Below are 22,309 nucleotides of genomic sequence, written 5' to 3' on the forward strand. Positions count from 1 at the left end.
CACATACATACTCTGGTACCCACGTTTTTTCCTCTAACCTTCCTCTTACTACTGCTGCATCCTGACAGGTGCTCACTTCATCAGTGACGAAGCAGATCCTAGGAATAGCAGTGATAGCGGCCAAGTGGAACATCAATGCAAATACTGGCTTGGCGTGTAAAATGCCGATTTCGGTAAAATAGAAAAATGACCCATGGGAGAGTTCGTAAAGGCGCGAGGCATACCTTGCCGCTGGCTATCGCTAATGGTCATAAATTAGCAGAAACAGCGGACGAAAAGTATTGATTATTTATAACAGAAAAATATTCACTAATTTATAGAATTCTCATTTCTTATAACGTATCTCGATAGAAATTAGCGGAAATAAAAACAGCATAAACGACCACACAGCAGTATTGCATTGCTATAACATCCTGATAGAGCCAAGGCGACCTGGCTAGCAATGATGAATCATACAGGTTGACTTACTTAAAGATGGGCGTATACGTAATGAGATTCGTTCCGACATACCATGTTTTCATGTGAATTCACGGGTTGTCCGCAAAAAAATACGACACAACCCAAGTCCGCCCACAACCATGAGCTAGAAGTCATACAAACCGGGTATCACAAGGAAAAGCCCGGCATGGAAATATCTTGGCTAATTGTTCCGAGCTGCTATCAGCGCCCGGCATTGTCTCAACATCTCTCCTGCATGCACAATTAGGTGAATTTTTTAGGATCGCAGAAGCATTGATTGTTATTCTAGTTAGCTTTACTTTTAGATGGCTTCAAAATCACGTATCGCAGACAATATGAGCCGTCTCAAGGTGGTGTCATTTGAAAAAGGTGTGTAGTAATAGATATGCTAAAATCGTTGAAATGTCTTTATTCAGGTTCAATACAAAAGGTGAATTGAGCCCAAATGCTGCCCAGGCTTATAGAAAAAATTATGCTATTTATATTAAAGATCTGCTATTGAAAGAAGCAGTCCAAAGATGATTTTATCGCTTTCGTTTTGAATGAAAGCTCTCCCTCGTCATCGCCAATCAACTATAGAAGAGATCTGTGAAATTATTGTGGGAATAGTGTAAGACCGACGTTTGAGTAGCTATCGCCGATGAATTAAACATCCACCGCTAAATAATTTTCAACTATTTTAAAACCTGGCTGCAAAAAATGGTCAATGTTTGGCTGCCACACGACGTGACGCATGATAATTTACCCGATCATGCTTATATCTGCGAAACTTTGTAGTTACGTAGCGAAATTGAGCTATTTGTATACACTGCTGATTAAGGAAGATAAAAGTGGATCATAAGGTACAAATAAAAAACAAAAAAATTAGCTCCAGGATCCGTAGCAAAGCCCAAACTGATATCAAAGAAGCTTATAGTCTGTGTTCAGTAAGGATCGTGCATTATGAAACGCTGGCGCCCGGCAAAGCAGTTGATCTGAACTTCTGTCATCACAGAATAAGGAGATTACAACTAGCCATTGAAAAAATCCGACTGGAGAAATATCAGACCACATACATTTTTGGCCATTGGGCAAAAATAAAAGGACTGGGATAGAAAATTCTGATGTATGCATCGTATACCCCTGATCTTTCACCAGCAGACTACCTTGATCTTTGCAGAAATGCCCTCATAGCACTTAGTTTCAATGGAGGAACGCAAAAATTACTTATAACAACTTTTTGTCCAAAAACCACAGAAGTTTCAGCTTGGGATTGCAGGTCGCTCAGCTTTAGGCGCCGTAGTCAAGCTACGAGGTATGATATAGTTGCTCGATCTCTACACAGGCATTAGAGCTTCTTCGCCCAGTAAATGTAGTTTATAATAGCTTAAATGAGATACGGTATAATTTGACCCGATTAATATGAAATATTATGTATAAAAGCATCACATTCTATTTAAAGCTTTCATTTCATACAATTTCGTAACCCATAAAGATCATATATGGATGATGTTTGAGGCTCGAATCAGTATGATTTTTTGAATAAAAAACATTTTGTTCTAGTTTATTCGAAGTGAAAATGAGTATTTGAATGTTTTTTTTTTGTCAGCAAAAAGATCAAAATTCGCTTATCACCACGTATTCATATAACCGATTGCAAATAGTCAGTCGACACCTCAAAATACCTACCAGAGATAGATACTTCGGCAAGTTGCGGATCCGACACGGCATCAAAGTTCGTTCATCCGTCAACAGCCCTTGGAGTGCAGTACGATTATTTTTCCGGTTCAGTCGACACCGAAAATTATATATGAGAGCTTTACAGCAAAGATCTATATTCATATCCATACATACATGTATATTCATATGTTCATACAAATAGCATGAGCCACACACACACACACACACACACACACACACACACACACACACACACACACACACACACACACACACACACACACACACACACAGCGTGCGCTTTCATACAGTGTGTATAAAAAAGGTACATGCAGAATAGGTTTCTTTGTCACTTAAAAATGTCTACTGCGAAGAAGATACTTTTCCGGAAAAATATCGGACGCTCGTTGGAAGCGCATTGCGTTTGCTTGATCGTTTTTCACGCACTCAAGCGTTACTAGTCAATATCCTTATAGCCATAATGTGCCTGTGGCCTTCAAGGATAAGGTCACCCACTGTGTCTAAGTGTGTAGATGACTCCGCTTTACAGAGGTACGCTGACAAATAGCACGATATATAGGCGAACATCGTCAATATACGTTTGTAGCAAACAGATAAGCATCCTCGGTCATTTCGATCACCTGATGTTATCATATGCGAGCAATTCTGGGCCGAGGCGTAATTTAGGTAACAAAAAGTCGACTATAAGAAAGCCTATGGAAAGCATGACGATCAAAACTGAACTAGGTTAAATACGCAAGTTTCAGATTCTTCATCGATGGGAAAAATTCTTTGCTTTTTTTTTTTTTTTCCTAGGGAAAAATACATTTCGCCTTTTCGCTGCGTGACAAGATGCTTATTTACTCTCTACTTCTCGGTTCTAAGATTGTAGCTATCAGCAAATGCAGTGAAAAACTTCTTGTAAATAGCAAGGCGGAGGTGGTTCTCCCTTATAATAATATATAAGTTCCAAATGTAGGATGAAATCTAATGAGAAATCTTTGCACAGATACGTCTTCATAGAAAATTGCCGCTCACCTGGAAAAAGTAAGGAACTTAATTCAGAAATTAAAAACTCTGTTCACAGTTCTGAAGCGTGAACAGACCTTTTAAGATGGGGTGGGCCGTTTTAAAATTGCTATGTCCGTTCCTCTGAGCGAGTTGGCAGGATGATTTAACATAACATCGTACTTGTAGGTTTGTCAAATTGATTGACATGAATCTTAACGATGCTGAAAAACTCTAGAATAGCTTTCACCAAAAACCGTTTAAGGAAAAACTTCTTTCGAGAATATTATCTGTAGTTGTATTTTGTACAAAACGTAATCGTTAAGGGCCGACCCAAATAAACAGGCGATAAAAAGACATCTACTAAGCGTAGCGAGATCAGCACCAGAAAGATAAAGGTGGCATTCAGAATAATCGATGATTTTCTATAATGATGTTACGTATATATATGTGCGTCTGTTGGGTCAATACATGAGAAGATTACAATACATGAGCCGCGATATCCATACATACATTCTACCAAAACCCCTTTAGAGTGATAAGGCTTAAACGTCACATCTGTTTCAACGAAACGAGCACGCGATGTACGGATATTCGCACATACGTAATACATGAATAAGAAAAAAATTATCTCTCTTTGTACTTTCCTCCCTTAGCAGACAAACAATTGGCACCCTGAGTCGCCACAGCAGTTACTGGCAGCGTTAAGACCACCATGATGGCATATTAGGCCGCCTGCGCATGTCCTTCTCTACGTGTAAGCAGTCGTAATGTGTACACGTTGGGGTGTTGGCTACCTTCTGCGGTGTTCGCAGTATGGGGCGATGCAGGAGACAAAAGGGAATAGGTAACAGGGCAGTGACTCTTAGGGTAACGTGTGTCGAAATGTTTTTTCTTATTTTGTGTTCCGGTTATTTTCGGCCATTCGTTAGCCATGTGATCGCTGTTTGGTGTTGGCTATACTGCTCCTGTTGCAGCGCTACCGTCGTTTTCCATTGTTTTTCTTAGAAACCACAGAGAAGCGTTCTCATGCTAACGACACCGCGTTCAGTCATTTGGCGCAGCGGTAAGAACAGCCGCAGTCGACGACACTCTGAGACAACAGTCAGAAAGGCCTTTGTAGGACGAAACAGGACTGTCAGTGTCGAAACGGACCGGCTTTCAAATCGTCATTATACGAATTGTTGTTGTAAGCTACTGTAATGTGGGGTATAATTATGAAATATCGCTGCTGTTAATACGTACTGGCTAATTTGTAAGCTTCCAGGCTTCTACACCGGGCAGTCCGTCTCCTCAATCGAACAACAACACCACAACATTTACATGTTTTATCAAAAAACTTGACCGTTCTGCACGTTACAAATTCGATTGCAGGCCTGGGGCTACAAGTAGTACTAACATACGATGATGCTATACATATGTGACGAAGCGATCCGTTTGAGGGAAGGAGTGTGCTTCTACAAAAATATCTAGCCAATCCCATTGCGCTGAGACCTGCACCGCTTCCAGTCTCTTGTGATGGCGGCCGTAACGGGACGGCCGATACCGTAAGTAAAGCAGAACCTTTTTTCAAAGGATTCCTGAGATCGACGAATTTATTTTTCGACTATAGCTGATCCCTCCAGCGTTCCGCTTTGACATCCGTACTCCTTTTTTATGCTTTTTGTATTTTTCTGCGCATGCTTTTCATTGTTTGTTTTTGTTCTCTATCTGTCCGCTGTCTTTCTTTCACTAGATTTTTCATATAAATTGAATTATCAATACATTGGCTTATTCGTACCTACCGTCTTTGCCAAGCCTCTACTGGAGAAACCAATCGATCGGCGTTTTTTAGCAGACCTGGAGTCTCACGACACCAAGGATTGACACGCGCGTCGGCTGTAGCAGGGCCAACATCGGTAAAAAGCATTCCAATGGAAAGTTCCAATTTCTAGCCATCGACGTTGTTTTCGGTAGATGGGCAGTGGCCTCACTGTTGCAGAACCTTCCGGTCGCAGCTTAGATAGCGTGGGAGGTCTTCGTTGCTTCTGTTGGTAGAAGCGATAGTAGCAGGAGCTGAATCAAAAGCAGTAATTGTTAGCCTACTTTGCTGACTAGCGCTATGACCAATGGCAGCTTGTTTACAAACGATATTCGAGCCACAATCTGCGACCAGTATGAACGATGATTACAGAATCGAAGTCAGCAAAAGGCTGGACTGGGGTGAAAGCAGGAAAAGACGTTTGCAAATTATCAGATACGCCGGTTCTCGATGACTTCGACAATTAGCAAGTGTTATTAGGCACACAAAACTCGGTGAATGTCTGTTGACTATGTTTTAGTAGGGAATTCTGTTTGAAAAAGAACGATGGATAAGTTCACTACAACAAAGCAGTATGTAGATTTCAACAGGCGTAAGCCAATTCGATAGTATATATGCTGGGTGTTAACACAACCATGGCACGGAAAGTTCATTAAAAACCTCCATACCTGCGAATATGGAGAAAATGTACTAACACAAATCTATAAACAAATTTGGTACCGTACAGTATATGCATAACATAATAATCTGTATATACTTGTAAACATCCATCTTCCTAACCTTATAGAGGGAAATCATATAGATTTGACCGATACGTCGCCTGAACCCATGTTGACGCCACAGAAACAATAGCCCGACAAAAGCGAGATGCTGCTTTTTGCTTCGACAGGCCAACAGCATTCGCAGCCGATACAAAAGTATAGCGTGACACAGTGGAGAACTGAAACACAACTACATACGACGAACAAAAGCGCCCAACAACCCGTGTTCCGTGTTTCCTTTTCTCTCTGTTCGAGAAGAATAGCGACGAGCCCTTACTATACTGTAACCGATGTAAAGTGAAGTGGTTTGCAACGTTGTATTCGAGATCCGCCCTCAATAGCAGAAGTCCATCTTCCGGAAAATCTCTGGCTGAGCTGGGGTTTCGAGGACGACGAAAGCGCTGAGTTGTGTGTGAGAACATCATACAGATTTCGAAACAAAACACAAGGTTCGACGCAAGAATTTCTTGATGACGCTCTATCTTCTTTGCTGCGCCCTTCTAATCTGATTCTGTCGACGATGCACCGCTGTAGCAAAGCAAAGGAAAAGAAGTAAAAAATTAAGCGAGAAAACAGAAGGAGATAACGACTAAAGCGAGAGCCTTTTTTGGTCTATCGGAAAAAGGGGCAAGAAAAGGAAGACTCGTGGAACGAAACAGGGTTAATGAGGCGTGGTTCGACCCCTTGCTGCGATCTGAGATGAACTAACCAATTTGTTGATAGCAATAATCCGTCGGTTACTCAATTGATCATTGAACTAGGGCCAAAGCGGAACTGGTCGGCCAGGTCCTGCTGCGGCTAGTACAAAAGTGCGATTGAATTATTATAGGTGTAGAACAAATATGACAATACGGAATCATGGCACAAACAACGGAATTTCAAGAACAAGGCTAGTAGTGCAGAATATCAATAAATCATATGCATATTTCTTGTCTAAGAATTTAGGTGACTACGGCTTTTTGTATTTTCCTCTGTGATAGTGAGGAGAAAGTTTTTCTTTTTGCTGTAATTAAATATATATAGTGTTGCTCTAGTTATAAGTTATAGAATGAAGTGTACTAGAAGATAGAAAATTCAGTATTTCCAATATATTTACATTGATATAGGGCGCTCATTAAGAGCGAGAAATTTCATGTCCGAAGTAACAGGTCGTTCCGTCCTTTAGCTCTTGCGCCACGTAGTTCCACTGAGCAGTTGGTTACGCTACAAGTTTTGCGGATGTTGGTTAGCAGCATACATCTTGTGGCTGTCATTATAATTAAATATAGTTTTAATTATAAATTCATCTGCTCTCCTTATCCAGAAAAGGAGTAACCTTATTCAGTACTATCATTATAATACCCAGTGGCTAGGATTCTCTGGGTGTACGAACGCCGTCAGTTTTTTGGTATGAGGCTGAAATAGTGCTCGCTGCCCGAAGTCGTTTCGTTAACTTTTGTTGGCTTATGCACACATAATAACAATGTAACAGTATTTCTTGAGGGTTCTATTCTACTTAAGGCAGAGACTCTGTGGGCTCTAGAAGCTCTTATTGCGATATTCAACTGACACAATGGCGGTGACTCTTCAAGAAGGTTGAAATGGTGTAACCGTTTAATTTATTATACATAAGAACTGCTGGTTTAGAGGAACTTAGAGATTTACATGTATCTGTCAGTTAGGAAATAACTGGTTGGAAGCGATCTGATTTTAGATCTTCTACATTTGCTGAATATTAGCCCTAACTACGTAGATTTTGCTCACATCAATATGGCCACACGTTTACAGAATTCTGTTTACCGTAATTGAGCGACTACACACTGCGCGGAGCACGATCGGTAAATGCCCCAAATGGCCGATGAAAACCTGGGCAATCAGAGATCTAGTTCTGCGTTACGGGCACAGTAGGATGTATGAGAGCTTTGTCTTTTCGAGTCTTAAACTAATCGTCAATGTCGTTTATATATGTGACTGATTACCTTTGTTTTGTTCGTGATATTATCTAGCATCGAGATGCAAGCTAAAACTGTGTAACATGTTATTGTAGATGGCATATTCCTCAAATGTTGTCAATGTACTCGCGGCGTATTTAACAAAGCTTTTTCTGTACATATTACTTCTCGGTTCTTTTCTATTTTCTACTAAATTTTATTTAATAGTTAAGTTTTCTATCTCTTCTCCCATTTATGCGAAAGCAATACAAGGTAAGCTTGGCTTCACACAGTAGCAATTTTTCTTCGAAGTATGTGCACACAATACGAAACATGTACAGATCTATTTCTATGTATAGTGTTTTCTCTCGTCACGCACCGTTATATCTTTCATTGGGGAAGATTCATATTAGAGGAGATTTAGGAAGGAGGATATTAAACAAAAAGCGGCGAGAAAATATCGTATTGCTATTGAAGTATGAACTGTACTCCAGAACTAGCTGGAAAGTCAATTGTTGTGAAGTGGCTAGTGAGGATTAGGGAAAAAAAACGCCAAGTCGAGCAAGCTAAGCATACGTAGGGTCGCGAAACCAAAGTGGGTATGTATAGTGGGGCTACTACTACTACTACTACTCCTACTACCTGTAAGTTAAATTCGAAAGCTGACGAATGCAATAACGCAAAAACGTATAATATAAATGTATAATGACACCGTCGGTTAGCTTTAATCTCAACTAAGAGATATTTGAAAATAAGAAGATTATACAGAAAGAGAAGTTGGACTAGTTCTCCTTTTTGGACACTAGAGTATGTGCGACGTAGTTGGTAAAATGCACGATTGCAGTGCCAGCGTACTCGCATAACGTACTCACATCGCTGCGGTGAATTTATCGGTTGAAAAATGCAGGTAGTGCCCAAGAAGTATTTGTCTGGTTCAAGACACGACTAACACTTGTTAACCAACAATTCAAACTATGTTAACTAATTCACTACCGCTATCCCTTGAAGCTCACTCAAATAAAAGCGCAGTGGGTTTATTGCAAAACAGATTTGTCGAAATGTCAATGTACAAAACAATTCGTACACAACGGGCTGAATTCAGCTGGGGCACCTTCTCTACTGTACTTCTTAGGCACGGACTCCATTAATTCTTCGCTTTGCTATCGACATGCCCTGCCGTCCCCCGAGCTACATTAGGTGATAATTTGTTTTATCAAGAACGATGTGGCTTACCGGGTCCGGGAAAAGGATACCCGTATCCCCCCTCCTGACCTAGTAGGCCACGCCATTCTTGAGCACTGACGGAGGAATGCGGGACCATCCTTCTAATTTGGCAATATCTTGGTCAATATTTATCTAGGTATGGGAATACCTATTTGGCTCCTCCCTCTGCGTCCTTCGAGCTTGAAGGCGCTGCTCCGTACGAGAGGTACGGCGAGGTGCGACGAAGCGGAACCTTGAACCAGCTTGAAGCTGTATTCAAGCTCGCCCGTTGACTTTGAACAAAAATAGGGCAAAAGCTTTCCTTCTGCAGGTACTTTAATGCGGTCGGTAACAATTTTGAAGTATCACTCATGCAAGTACGACCGGAATTTCTCAGCGGTTCATACTACAGTTAAGCACTCGGTGATCTTAGTGATATCTAGCCTGGATATCATCTAAATGGTTGCTAGCATAAGCAACGACCCATTTGCGGCGTCTTCTACCTGAGTGAGTACTGCCTGAGTCAGTCTGGTTTTCCTGGCGTTGTCTTTACCTCGTTTGCAGATCCTATCGAAAGCGATACAGGACAGGCTCTTCTATAACCTTTGATAGCAATAACCAATAAACCCGGGGTGGCATTTGAAACGAACGAAGCCCTTTGCGACGCAGAGCGGGCTTGCGTTCCGCGTTATCGCCGTCATTCTTCTATACGAGCGAATAACTACGGTATGGTTAGCCGCACCTCAAGGTGTGATAGTGCATTCATTCACGTCACTACTATCACAACAATCGATGTCAACGAACTATTGCCAAATGAGGGTGAAGTGCTTACCAACGCATTGTGACTTGATGACCAGATTAGATGAAGCCAAAGCTTGATTCGACTGCTCCAATGACAGAAAATAAATACTAGTTGTTGTTCGAACAAGCTAATATTAATTATGTGATGGACACATTCTGAATATATTTGTAGGTACGTTGCTTTAGGAAGTTTTTTTTTTTTTTTATACATAATGAGTATTTCCGAAGCGGATTTGAGGGAACGATGGTTAGAACTGTAAACTGGTAATTAATAATGAAGAGACGATAATATGCGGTGACGGGTCACGAGGTTCCGCTGGGTTAAACGGCATCGGCCTGAAAATGGACATCTTCTACTGTAAGCCACAAAGGCACACAGTAAAGGCTAATGAGACATTACTGGGCCACAGTCACTCTCATCATTAAATTTTCAAGCTTAATAGCTGAATAGTTTTTAAAGTGAAATTAGCCCGGTCCAATCCTTTGCATACTTACCAAAGCGTGACGTTTTTTATGATCTCACAGAGCTGAGCAATTAACAATAGCGTATTATAAGTTAACTGCAAAATAAGGTTCGCTTTTCATACTTGCCAGATTGTTATTGATACAATTTGCTTAACTATATAGAATGATCCTATTAGAGAACAACAATAAGAGTAATATAGCTTGGAAAAAATAGAGATCGTTCAGTGTAGTACGGATATGTCAACATTCCGAATCCATGTACTATATTCAGAGAATAAACAGGCGGAAAAACAGCTGTTATATATGTGCTGATAAAAGATAGCTTTAGGATTATACATTTGAGAGCTAACATAATTGAAACGTGAACGTAGAAAGATTTGTTCAGTGATCGTCGAATCCTCTCGTTGTGAGACTACGCCTCACTCCCGAGAAAATCGATAAATAAAGACGCGGAAAAATTTGAAAAAAAAATGCTGTTAGGGTCGCTTCCGGCCCGACATTGCCTCAGAGCCTTAAAGAAATTTGTTAAAGTCATCACTGCCGTCTTAGATCATATAGTTCGGGAGCGGTAAATGTTTACGTCAATGGCTGTCGAAGTCTGTCTCAAGGCATTTTCGCGGCCTCTTATGCGTAGAGATGTTTTAGCTACGGCGGAAATCGTTCGTTTTGTTTTCTTGCACTATTTGAAATTCTTAAAAGGGTTGTCAAATTTTTCATCGTATGTAATTGTAAACTTATCGTTCGGGTTGTACGCCGACGTGCATTTTAGGTTGTGCTAGCAATTTCAGAAGTAGTTCCCCCTCCTTGCTCATCCTTCTTTTTCTTTTTTCATACACTTCCGGAAATCCTGCGCCATTTGCTAATTTAATAGAATACTGTTAGTGTGATTTATATATGCATTTACCTCAAAGTTCTGCCATCTACTCGCAGATGTCCCTATAGTCACATGCAGCTGGCTATGCGTCTGAGGGCAGAGACCTCTAGAAGCCCTGGCGGAAGCCCTGAGAAATCGGTTATCGCAAAGCAGTAGCTGAAAGACACACGTACGCGTGGCAGTTCACTTAGGCAAACCCAGACAAGGCCAGAGTTGTGAAATCGGCTTCGACTTGTCTCTGAAGCCCATTTGGAGCGGCCCATTTGGAGCGGCTTTTAGAACGAGCGCTTAATGAGCTTCAATGACTTAAATGTGAATTCGTTTGAGGGTTAGCGAACGTATGATCCGACTAACGCGCTACAATGAAAAGCCATCTGGGGAGTTAGTATTGTCCATTCGGAGAATAACTTCAATCAGCGCCAGTTGGCCAAACTGTTAGTCTGACCTCGTTAACTTCTCGTTCTCACCCGCCTGAGTCAACGGCTCGATCGAGAGCGTCTATTCAATTATGTACGCTGACGCCAAACTGTTGGAAAACAGGTAATGGCCGATCATAAGTTTACTGATTAGTGGGTCGTCAACTGAAATTGTGAGGTGATAGTTATTTTGTAAATTAATCGGTTTTGAATTAGTTGATTTAATCTCCGTGTATGCATATACATCATATGTGTGCCTTTCACTAGGTTTAATTAAAGTGTTCGACTAACAAATAGGGTAACCAAAGGAATACTGAAGCATAAAAGTCAAGGTCGGTGTACGTAATGCTAATAGTTGCCAATATCAATCCTACTAAAAACTGTCAAGCGGCCTTTTCTGCTAGGCAGCATCTTTTTCCCCTATCTGGGTGGCCTATTATCATTTACGCAAAATATCCGACAATGCTATCAGAGCCTTCAACTTCAATAGACGTGAAAGCTAAAGCGAAAAAATTAGCGCTTTTTCCACTGCCCTATTTCACTGTTATAAATATGAGCTCTATTAGTAACTTCAACTTAGAGAAGGCCTAGGTCCACACCGCTGCCGAAAGTAACTAGCTGATACCCTTTAAGGATCAAACGCGTTTTCAAATCTAACTAAAGTTTATTCTTCGCATTATTCAATGACGCTGCGCGGTCGTCACGCGGAGGCTTTTTTCCAGCCAGCCGGCTTCTCCTTGTTAGTCAGGATCTATTTTCGTGGTGTTACGCGATCTATAATGGACTTTTCCTCGTAGATCTCTTCACCTAACTAAATTTATTGCAAAAATGGGAGAGTTGAAAAGGCTGTACTGTGTATAAACCCGTTGAAGTATTAAGCACACCCGCCTTATTCTTAACTACTTCATACATATTGCTAGAAAGGAAAACTTCCTGAACTGGGAAATATATTTCCATATAAAATTAATCTTCAAATATCACTTAGTATCTGCGATCCTGCTGCATGTTTAAGATATGCTATAGGATTCAATGTTTTTTCATGTGATTCTGCATCTTGACGTTAACATTCTAATGTATCCATGAACACACACGTCAACTACTTAGTTTAGTTAGAGAAAATCAGAGAGACCGATTAGTAACGAAACGATTTAGTAAATTAGCCATTTCTTTTGATATTCAAGATCATTGACGTAACGCGGTTATTAAGCAATAATAGCTTTATCTATTAATATAATAATATAAAAAATTTAGGCAATCATATGTAGATAGAAACGTGAGATGAGTCCATAAATTTAAAGGAACCTGACAAGGATGAGCGAGTCCTACACGTCCTAGAAAGCATCTCTAGATATTATACCTCCTTTATTGTCGCGGATTTATCAAATAAGCCTGACTGAGATGGCAGGGTGTACGATTCCAGAATGATGCCCGCAATCTTCATACAGACCACTGTCCAGCTTTCCACTTTGTTGTTGATCTTTTTTTAATCTAAACTACAGTGTTTACTATTGTACAATTAAGGGAGTATATTCAATCATCATTGTCGATATAGAAATCCTGTATGTACATTATAATATAAAAATAACAACTAATAATAATGCCGCAACACTTACTAGTGCGCCCCATGCGGTCAGACGCTACGATGAAGTTAACATGAATCAAAACAAAGAGGCACAGAAAGAAAGAGAGAGGAAAGTCCTTGCTAAAACCATAACAACGACAGAGCCTAATTTTCCCCTTAACACAAACATTGTGCAGTATTCCGAAACACATTGTACGCTGCTGCCATATTGCCATTGATATAAACTACGTGTGTATGGCCGTTTTCCTAATGGAAAAAAATCTCGGACGGTTCACTCCTCCCGTAAATATCCTTTTTGCTACGTTCGTCTTTTAGAAGAGGTCATTTACCCCCGGCTTTTATACACTATTTTGCCTATATATAACTTTTCTATTGACTACGAGATATACGCAATCATGACTGATAGCGACTACTATATTAACCACAACTGTCGTCGTGATCGACAGTAAATTCCGTATCTCACTCTATAATTCGTTCACGACAACTTTGTCTCCCATTCTTTTCAACCCCCTTTTCCTATGATACTAATACCATGTCACCAACAGCATTTCTACCGTGCGCATTTACCCCCAAACTGTATGTACAGGTACGCATCAAAGCATAATAATAGGCTTCGTCCTCAGCTCAAATGCCACTATGCTAATGGCTTTCAGCTTCCTTAGATTTATCATACTTTTTTTTGTTCCCTATTCACTTCATCGTATGTGCGCCCTTCTTTTCGCCGACAAAAAGAAGATTAGTTCAAAAAAGCAAAACGTACTGTTGTATGCATGATTAGCAGTTCAGGCCGCCCACGGTACGCACTCCCTGCAGCCGAGTTGAAGGGTCTCCGTAGCACAACAAGAGTTAGCACACCATAGCAATAGAAGCACCCATTTGGTTCACCGCTAGCGCGCATACGATTTTTGACAGTCTGATTGCTCTTTTTGTTTTCGTCAACGAAGAAGGGTGTCTTTCGCGCACCATCCACATACAGAGAATACGCTAATACGGCTTCTTTATGAACAGAAACAGACAGACGTACACGTCGGGGAACACTAGCAGCTGAAAGTGTTCCTTCAATCACGTTTCCGATGCAGCTAGAGTCTATGAAATGTTGTGCCCTTTAAATATGAACTGCGTTAATATTGCAACAGATGGCTGACATCCATCGCTACGCAAACATACTTCAACAGGTATATATCAAGATTTACACGTTCAGAGTTCAGTAAGCAGGCGTGTTACAGCTGAGTCATTCCGAGAAGCTCTATTCCAAGGAGACTTACGAAACTACAACAAGGAAGCTTAAAATATGCCGTTTTGGCATTGTTGAAGTATTGGTAGCGTTTACCCCTTCCCTCATGTGCAGGACTTTACCATCTGTATCGTTTGCGGTTTCATCCGTGTGATAAGTTGTACCTAGCACGTAAGATCCTTGCAGCAGAAGTACTTTATACTGAAAGTCCAATCTAAGCTAGGTCTAACGAGAAAATTGCAAGCGGGCTTGAGGTAAAAATTCCGAACTGCGTACGTTCTCCCAAAAACCTTTTAGAGATTGGAGATGACGCCACGCTTGATGGACCAGAGGGCAGGATGAAAAGAGGTTCGTTGAAGATAGCGGCACAGACAATTGACCTTGTATTGATTCAATTTTTAGAATGTGGTAATCGTTTCCGCCGCCATCGTTGTCAGTTTTCTCAGCCTGACTTTTATGCCTGCTCTTCTCGCTCGTATCTTTACCGTTTACGCCATAAGTGTATGAATTTGTATAAGTGGGCATACGCACACGGGTTAAGAGACAGCGAATTGCCTTTTAGAGAAGTAAGGAATATGCGGGGTCATAGTGCAAAAGTTACTTCGTTATAATCGTACCTCACTAAGGTACCAAGAGCCTTGATTTAGAACGAAGCATATAACGAAATGCCAGTAAAATGCTTCATTGATAAAGACAAAACAACATGTGTAGTGTGGTCGTCATCGAAATCGAATCTCGCTATTAAGCATGACAAGAAATAATCTGAACCATCTATAAAAAAGACAAGATATACTAGCAGTCTCACATGCCTAACATATCCACGCGCTTATATCCCATGGTGAGTCTGTTTTCCTTGTCGAAGTGGGTCCGCCTTACGGGAACGTGGATGAGTTTGTCCGAGCCTGCATTAGGAATTGGAACGGTGACGAGGCCATTCACTCCGACGGAGACGGTCGTCAGGGTGGCCAGTCGTTCTCCGCAAGACTCAGTCCAGCATCGTAGCGAATGCCCACTCTCAGGAACCACGCCACCTTCATTTCTGCAGGTGCACATTTACCAAGGGGACCGCTTTACCCCGTACTGCCAGGTAGGCGCCGGCTTCACTTCCAAAAGCTCCCCACAGGATAAAATAATTGGATAGAGTAATAGTTGAATAAGATCAGCAGATGCTGTGCCTTGTAACGATGTATTCATGACATGAATGCTCACGGAATAATACATTCGCTCAGTCGGTTCTGAGGTTTACCCTATATCGCCAGACTTTGTTTTGCCCACAAATGATATTTTCGAGCAGTCGATTGATTAGTTAAGTCTATATAAGTGCAATAATACTGAACATGGTATAAGCTATATCAATTACAACTGAGGATCGCTGATCAAGCAAATACTCCATACGAAGCTTATTCTAGTGTTTCTTTGACATCATTTTTCAATTTTTATTCAAGTTTTAGGGACGTTTAGTTGTTCCACCTCACGACGTAATCACACACAGGCCAGACAGGCCAACAATAAACTTTTTTCTAATGTTTTGACTAAAAGGGTGTTGTTATACGATTATTTTAAAGGTGCTCAGAATTTGAAATTTGAAAATTGAGCTAACAGTACTTACGAAGTGGTCAGGTTGTTAAAACCTTTGTTATGCAGAAAAAATGAAATTGCAGGCCATACATTTTGAGGCTAAAGGGTCGACAAAGAACCAATATCTATATATACAAACCACATTTTGTCGCTTTGAAAAACTTCATCTAAAACTATTGACGGCAATCAGCTTCTTCTGTCGCTTGCAGCAAGCATGTTCAGTTTGATGATGCCTTTTACAAGTTATTGTTGTTGTTGTAGGGACTATTGTAGGTTCTGTTGTAGCGGCTGCGGTCATTGCTGTCGCTTTCGCCGTAGCGTCCCGAAAGAGAACATTAGTTAGGGACTGATAAACAACTATAGCTTCTTTGCTGTCGATACTTATTTCTGGTACAGGCGATAGGCTCTCAGGGGAAGCTAGCGGTCGGCATGTCTGAGTAATACGTTATCAATCCACCGATCCATTGAACGCTTTAGCTTGTAGTTGGTGCTTTCCAAAAAAAGGCCATTTGGGGAATTTAGAATATGTTATATTTTAGATTACAGTAACACATCCAGATACAAACAACACGCAGGGACGGGGTAGAAAACGACGTAGACTAATGGCTAAATCCGATAAAGTACATCGTTACGTGAGACGTATTTTAATCGAAACTGTGTTATGTATAGCCCCTTATTATGAAATAAAAGTATTTTTATTTTGTTCGGGCTTGATTAGTTGTTGTACATTTTATAAAAGCAAGAAAATGTAAACGGACGTTTTAAAAGGCAGTTGACTTCTTGAGGTATAGTTTTTTGTCGATAGTGTCTGCTGTTGAATCTCGATTTCGTAATGCAACATGTCGACTTGGAGTCGTGAGTTTGTATTAAATGATGGGCCGGAAGATAGCCCCAGCAAATGAACAGCCTTAAGTAGTTTGCCCCCACTAAAAAAGGGCGCGAAGACTGAATGACTTTGGGGTCCAGTTCTCAGATATATCCATGTCAGCTTTGCGATTACATTAACAATTAATATTGGGTTCTATTATCCTTTTCTGAGTTGTTCGTTGTTTAAGCATCTCCTTTCAAAATTGAATTGGTCTATCTATGAAACTATTTGTGAGATGACAGACTCAACTATATAAATGCGTTTCCACAGACTTCTTCTGTCAGAGTTCTGTTAGGTGAAATTAAGTTAGTCAGATAGTATCTTAAAAATGATGGGAAATTTCAAAAACTAATTTCTTCCCTATAAAACTTACCTGTAAGTAGTGTAACTATGTCTTTATGCAATATTTCGTGTTAGGCACCGCAGCCGTTGCCCGTCACCTATCGTAACCGTTAACAAAATCCCAGTGTAGCCAATTACTCCGAAGTACTGTCCCGGACACTAATTTACATCGACGGTACGCAATGAAGTAATTTTTACGAAGTAATGAAAACGTTCCGTCACTTGTTTCGTTGACACGTATATAGAAAAGAGTCACGGTTAGTTCGTATTACTAACTGGTTTTTCGAGTCGTCACGGGAAACATTTGACCCGAACGCGATAAAACAGGATTAAGTAGACTCCCCCTCCTCCCTTTAGGGGATAAAGGTTGAAAGGAAGCCACGGCAAAGAAGTAGTTGCCTTGATCGTAGCACCAATACCAGATGCAATGCCGAGTAGCAAACCAATAGAAGATAGAAGCCTGTTCTGGGGGGAAGGGAGTGGCGAAAAGCTTGCGGGAAGAGAATTAATGAGCAGGGATATGCCACTGTGGCAAATACGCTCTTCGTCGGCGCTGCCATTGCTGCGGTACGGCGCAGAGGCTGGGGCGGAAGGGACAAAAGTACAACAACTTTGCCTTCTTGCCAATACTAGTAGCGCTGGCATGCTTAGTGGCTGTTCGCTGCGTTTTGCACGTTCGAGACTGGATAGGAGGGTCCACGCTACGAAAGGACAGGATAGCTCGGGTAAAATAGAGCGGAAACCAAGATGACACAATGGGCAGTCACGGGAAGCCGGTGCCCACTGTAACGATCATCGAGCCACCAATCGTCCCGGTCTAACCCAACGAAGCTACCCGTCCACCGGGACCTGGGATTCTTCAATGGCTCCAAGCGCTTGTCTGCATGCACGAGCACTGCCCTAATGTTACATTTCGTTGCATTAGTTGAGGTTGTCCAAAGAGGAGTGGATGCAGAGGGCGGCAGCGAGTAGGATCTTGTTTCAGTTATTTATTTTTTTTCTGTTTCTACCGATCAGTGTGAGGTGGGTTGCAATAGACAACGACGTTTCCATGAGACTACGTACTGCCGACTAGTCGAAACAAACTAAACGGTGAAAGAGAGATATGACAAAGGGATAAATTGAACTTGTAGCTCTTCTGAGGCGTATTGGCAAAGCTGGGCTTACCTGCAGAGGCAACCCAGATATCTCCATTAGTAAAAACTATGGCAGTCTGGGGCCGATCGACGACGTATTAAGCTGGCAGCTGGAAATAACAATATCAAATAAATAAAACATGCATGCAAACCAACAAAGGCGACCACAACGGCAGCGGATATAATAGTAACTACAAAAAGAGGAAGAAGAAAAGGAGAGTCAGGAAAAAGAAGCGACGAACAGCAAGCAAGATGATGCAAATTATTTCATGCTATTTCACTTGTGCCGATAACCAATCGATTTGTTGGATTTGAAGGATTGCGTAAGCGACATTGATGAATTAGCGACATAGCAACAGTCACTTCTACTATTCTTACGATTCAAGCGGTTGTTGTCTGTACAGTAATTCTGATAGTCCCTTGTAATCAAGGGCTAGGATTGCAGCCCCCGCGAAACGACACAGAGGGTTTTTGATAATATGAGATTGTAGTTGCGTTGCATCGAGTTGTTTATTTAATAGTTCAATGTCTGACGCCGAAGATACGATAGAAGGCTACCCTCAGGGCCTATATCGTTTCATATGACTGGGAAAAACGAAAATATACTTGTCTTCCGTTATATTAACTAAGTCATTTACGTATACCGTTTTGGATATATAAGCAATTCATCGTGTGGGTTAATAGGGAAAATAGGAACGGTTTAGCGTATGGAACCTACACCCCTAGTTTGTGCGACTTCTAAAATGACGTAACTGATTAAGCCTGTATAAAACAGAACCCGGGAGTCAAAAAAATTAGGGAAAAGTAGAAGTATAACATTACTAGTGATTACAAGACAAACACGAAAAGCAAGCAGGTCTCCATAAGGGTTTTGAGAAAAGTAGTCTGTCAACACTTTTTCTACTCGAACAATTTTCATACCGCGATTAGAACAGAAGTATTCTACCTCCATATTTTCCCTAAATGAACAGATTGCTTTGTACCTGCTTATGGTAACGATACATTATCATTACATTGCATGTCAGAGGAAATTTGCAGCGAATGAATTAAGCTTCGTACCTGCAACTTAACGACTCGCCTATGAGCGTGAAGCCGTTCCACAGTGGCCTAGTACAACAATATTTTTGTTACAAACTACTGATCTATGTGCGTTGTGTATCCGTGTTTTCAACTGATGTCGAAAAAGTCGCGGCTTTTTCCTTTCTCTTTTGGTTTAGTTTACAATTTTTCGTTGCAGGACGCGCGACGAAAGGTTAGGGTAATCAAAGGGGTTTTAAGCTGTTGAACCTTGATCGTTGTCCCACTGGGGCCGCTGCTTCAGCTCTCACGAAGCCAACGGCATCCGAGACGATGGTAACTTAAAAAGAATTTCATGTTCGGCGAAGCTATTTTACCTCGTCAACTCTGTGGTGAAACTCTTTTGCTTGTTAGCCTTGGCAGATGTTACGTCAAGAAGAGCACAAGCTAGATTTCTACTTACGATGCCTATCTTGTCCGCTTTCGTGCCACTAGCGCCTGCCAAACCCGAGCACCTAACCGACGCGCTCAGAATCGCCTTTTGTGATGCACATTTATATGCGATTTGTCTATACATCTCGTAACTGTGCCTTATCTGTTGCACTTACTCCGCAACAGTCGACCCAAATCGTATAAGAAGCCGAGGGCCGAAGAATAAAAACTCGCGACAAAAAAAGGACTTTTCTTCTAACAGAAACATGAACACTTAAGTAAAAGGATTACTAGTGATCGGGTAACGGAAATTTTTTAATTTTTAACGGGTGGTGACGTGTTGGTTCGCTATAAAAGCAGCGTTAAATTTTACCATGCTGTTAATAATAATGCTCCGTATATTGCGGAAACATATTCATACAATTTGACTTGATTTATTTCGGATTATTTTTCTTATTTATATACGGCATCAATAATGGAGGCTTCTCACCTCGCCTCAACTTTGTGCTCAATGATGCATTTTATATATATACACATACATTTGTTGCACCGTTGGTAGCAAACACAAAACATTTAGAAGTGGCTATAGCAAAACGAGTTTTACCACGTTCGTTTCAAAGCTAAAAACTAAGTGTACCAACTACTTACTTTCAAACCGTTTGCTTAAAATGAGTACCGAATAAAGGACCACCGTTTTTTTTGCACGGATAGTTCTTTATTTTCGTACGAAAGCTTGTTTTCTAAAGCTAAGTTTCTTTATATTTCCATACAGATTTTAGCATTTGGGGGAAAAATGCATGGTCCCACTGGAACAGAAATGTTCCCTGTGGTGTGCCTTTATGATTGACATCCACTTTTCAAACGCCCTGTACAAATATTTTTTTTTTTTATAATGTCTTTCTGTCCAGTAAGGGTCCAAAGGATGAGAAAGTATATGAACATCGATATCGACGCACGGATTTAGTTCCAGCCTAAAGAATATCCACGAAATCGTTGTACACACATTGTAAAAACGGAGTAAACTACATAATCCCTGTTTTCCATGCAAACTAACAGAAATTCGACCTGTAGAGAAGCTAGAATGAAACGGCTGAGAAAGAAGCAGCCCTAGTGCCCTTGCTTAAATGTCGTGCCCGCGAACGTTTATCCACAGGCAAAACTGTCCTTCCAATGCTAGGCCATGCGTTAAGCGTACATTGTACCCAAATTGCGTCAAAGTTGCAAAGACTTTTTGATCTTCTACTGCAATACATTTTCAAAGATAGATTGCAGTAGATTAACGTTCTTGACGTAAGCAACGTTTGTCAATTTCGTGGCAGACGGGCAATGTTGGCACCCTCGAGAAGAGCTTAGTACTCCGCGAGGTTTTGTCTGGCTTCATCTTTTCATAGATTCATAGGTTGGATCGGCAAGATTCAGTGAACTATGGTGAAAGGCTAATAACTCATTGTATTGTACAAATGTGATGATTGGCAATTAAACGCAAACATAACTATTGACAGCCTAATTGGAAATATCATTCACGATGATACCAACCGGCGAATCTTCAAAAAATCCGATTGATATGTCAAGGACTCCATCCTTATGTTACTATAACTTGAAGGTAGTTCCTAAAGTCACGTTATCGATTCACGTATGCTGTAATCGAACCTTTTACCTGTATTTAGCTGATGCCGAGATAGCTTTTCAACAGCTGCGTGTTTGTGGCTTACATTGCCACGTCGAATTACGTTTCCCTGCTTGTCAGACTCGACTGTACGATACACCATCTATAAGCATTTTAGGGCATAAGAGGAATCGAGATTACATGGCCTTATACATGGGCTCAAGTTGTGCTCGATTCCGTTCTCCTCAATTTAAGCCATGATTGATACGTGGCAATGATATAATACATGGCCTAATCGCGTGTTTTCAATTTCAATGCCACTTAACTATGAGTCACTTTAAGGATCCGAGGTATCTGGTAACATTGACTAGTTTCTATCCGGGTAATATTTCTTAATAACGGATGTCTTTGATATCCAATACGAGTAAGGGCTGCAGTTTAAGCCCGAGTCTATTCAACATCACGTTAGCGCCGAGAGTAAGTATTCAGAGGTTGACAACCCTTAAAGAAATGGCCTTTCACCTTGTTGACTTAGTATGAGATTTCGCAAAAATCAAAAAAAAAAAAACTCAAAAAGAATATGAAAAAATATGAGATAAAAATGATTTCTTTACAAAACCGAGTCCAGGATATTTAGAAATCTCATGTGCTTTGCTTTACCAGCAAAACCCTCGCATCAAGCACACCATCGCTATGGATCCGCCAATTTTGACCATCAGAGAAGAATCAGGCAAAAAAATGGTCTGTTTGGAAGCAGATAGAACAGATTCAGGCGTAAGCATGAGCTAATACTCGCAGTGGATATTGTTATTACGAGGTATTTCCGGAAGAGGCTTAATCAAACGCTTAAAACTATTGAGAAATGCCCAGGGCGCTAGCTGCGATATGCAAGCCTATATATATATATATATATATATACAATATATATATACACATATATATTTGTGTGGGTTGTAGCCAAGGGACTAGCTACGTCAAAAACGCACGATGACCAAATTATCAGTTGTTTCCCTTCAATGCTTTTTCCTTCAGTGCTGTTGTCATTGGAGCTTCAGCTAATGTTGATGGCGATAAGTTTCTATCTGGTGATCAAAGCTTCGTTGCTTGAGTCTGAGAGTTCGTACGTTGTTCTCGGTCCCAATAAGAAAGGCACAGCC

At 40.9% G+C, this 22,309-nt stretch overlaps 1 long non-coding RNA gene across 1 annotated transcript in view; it reads left to right on the forward strand.

Annotated features, from left to right (window-relative positions):
- The window catches only part of LOC147757500 (uncharacterized), a 155,852-nt gene that overhangs the window by 18,857 nt on the left and 114,686 nt on the right, over positions 1 to 22,309 (forward strand). The window lies entirely within an intron of this gene.

The sequence above is a fragment of the Varroa destructor genome, unplaced genomic scaffold, assembly GCF_002443255.2.
Source record: "Varroa destructor unplaced genomic scaffold, Vdes_3.0 BEIS01000002.1, whole genome shotgun sequence".
Classification (NCBI taxonomy): domain Eukaryota; kingdom Metazoa; phylum Arthropoda; class Arachnida; order Mesostigmata; family Varroidae; genus Varroa; species Varroa destructor.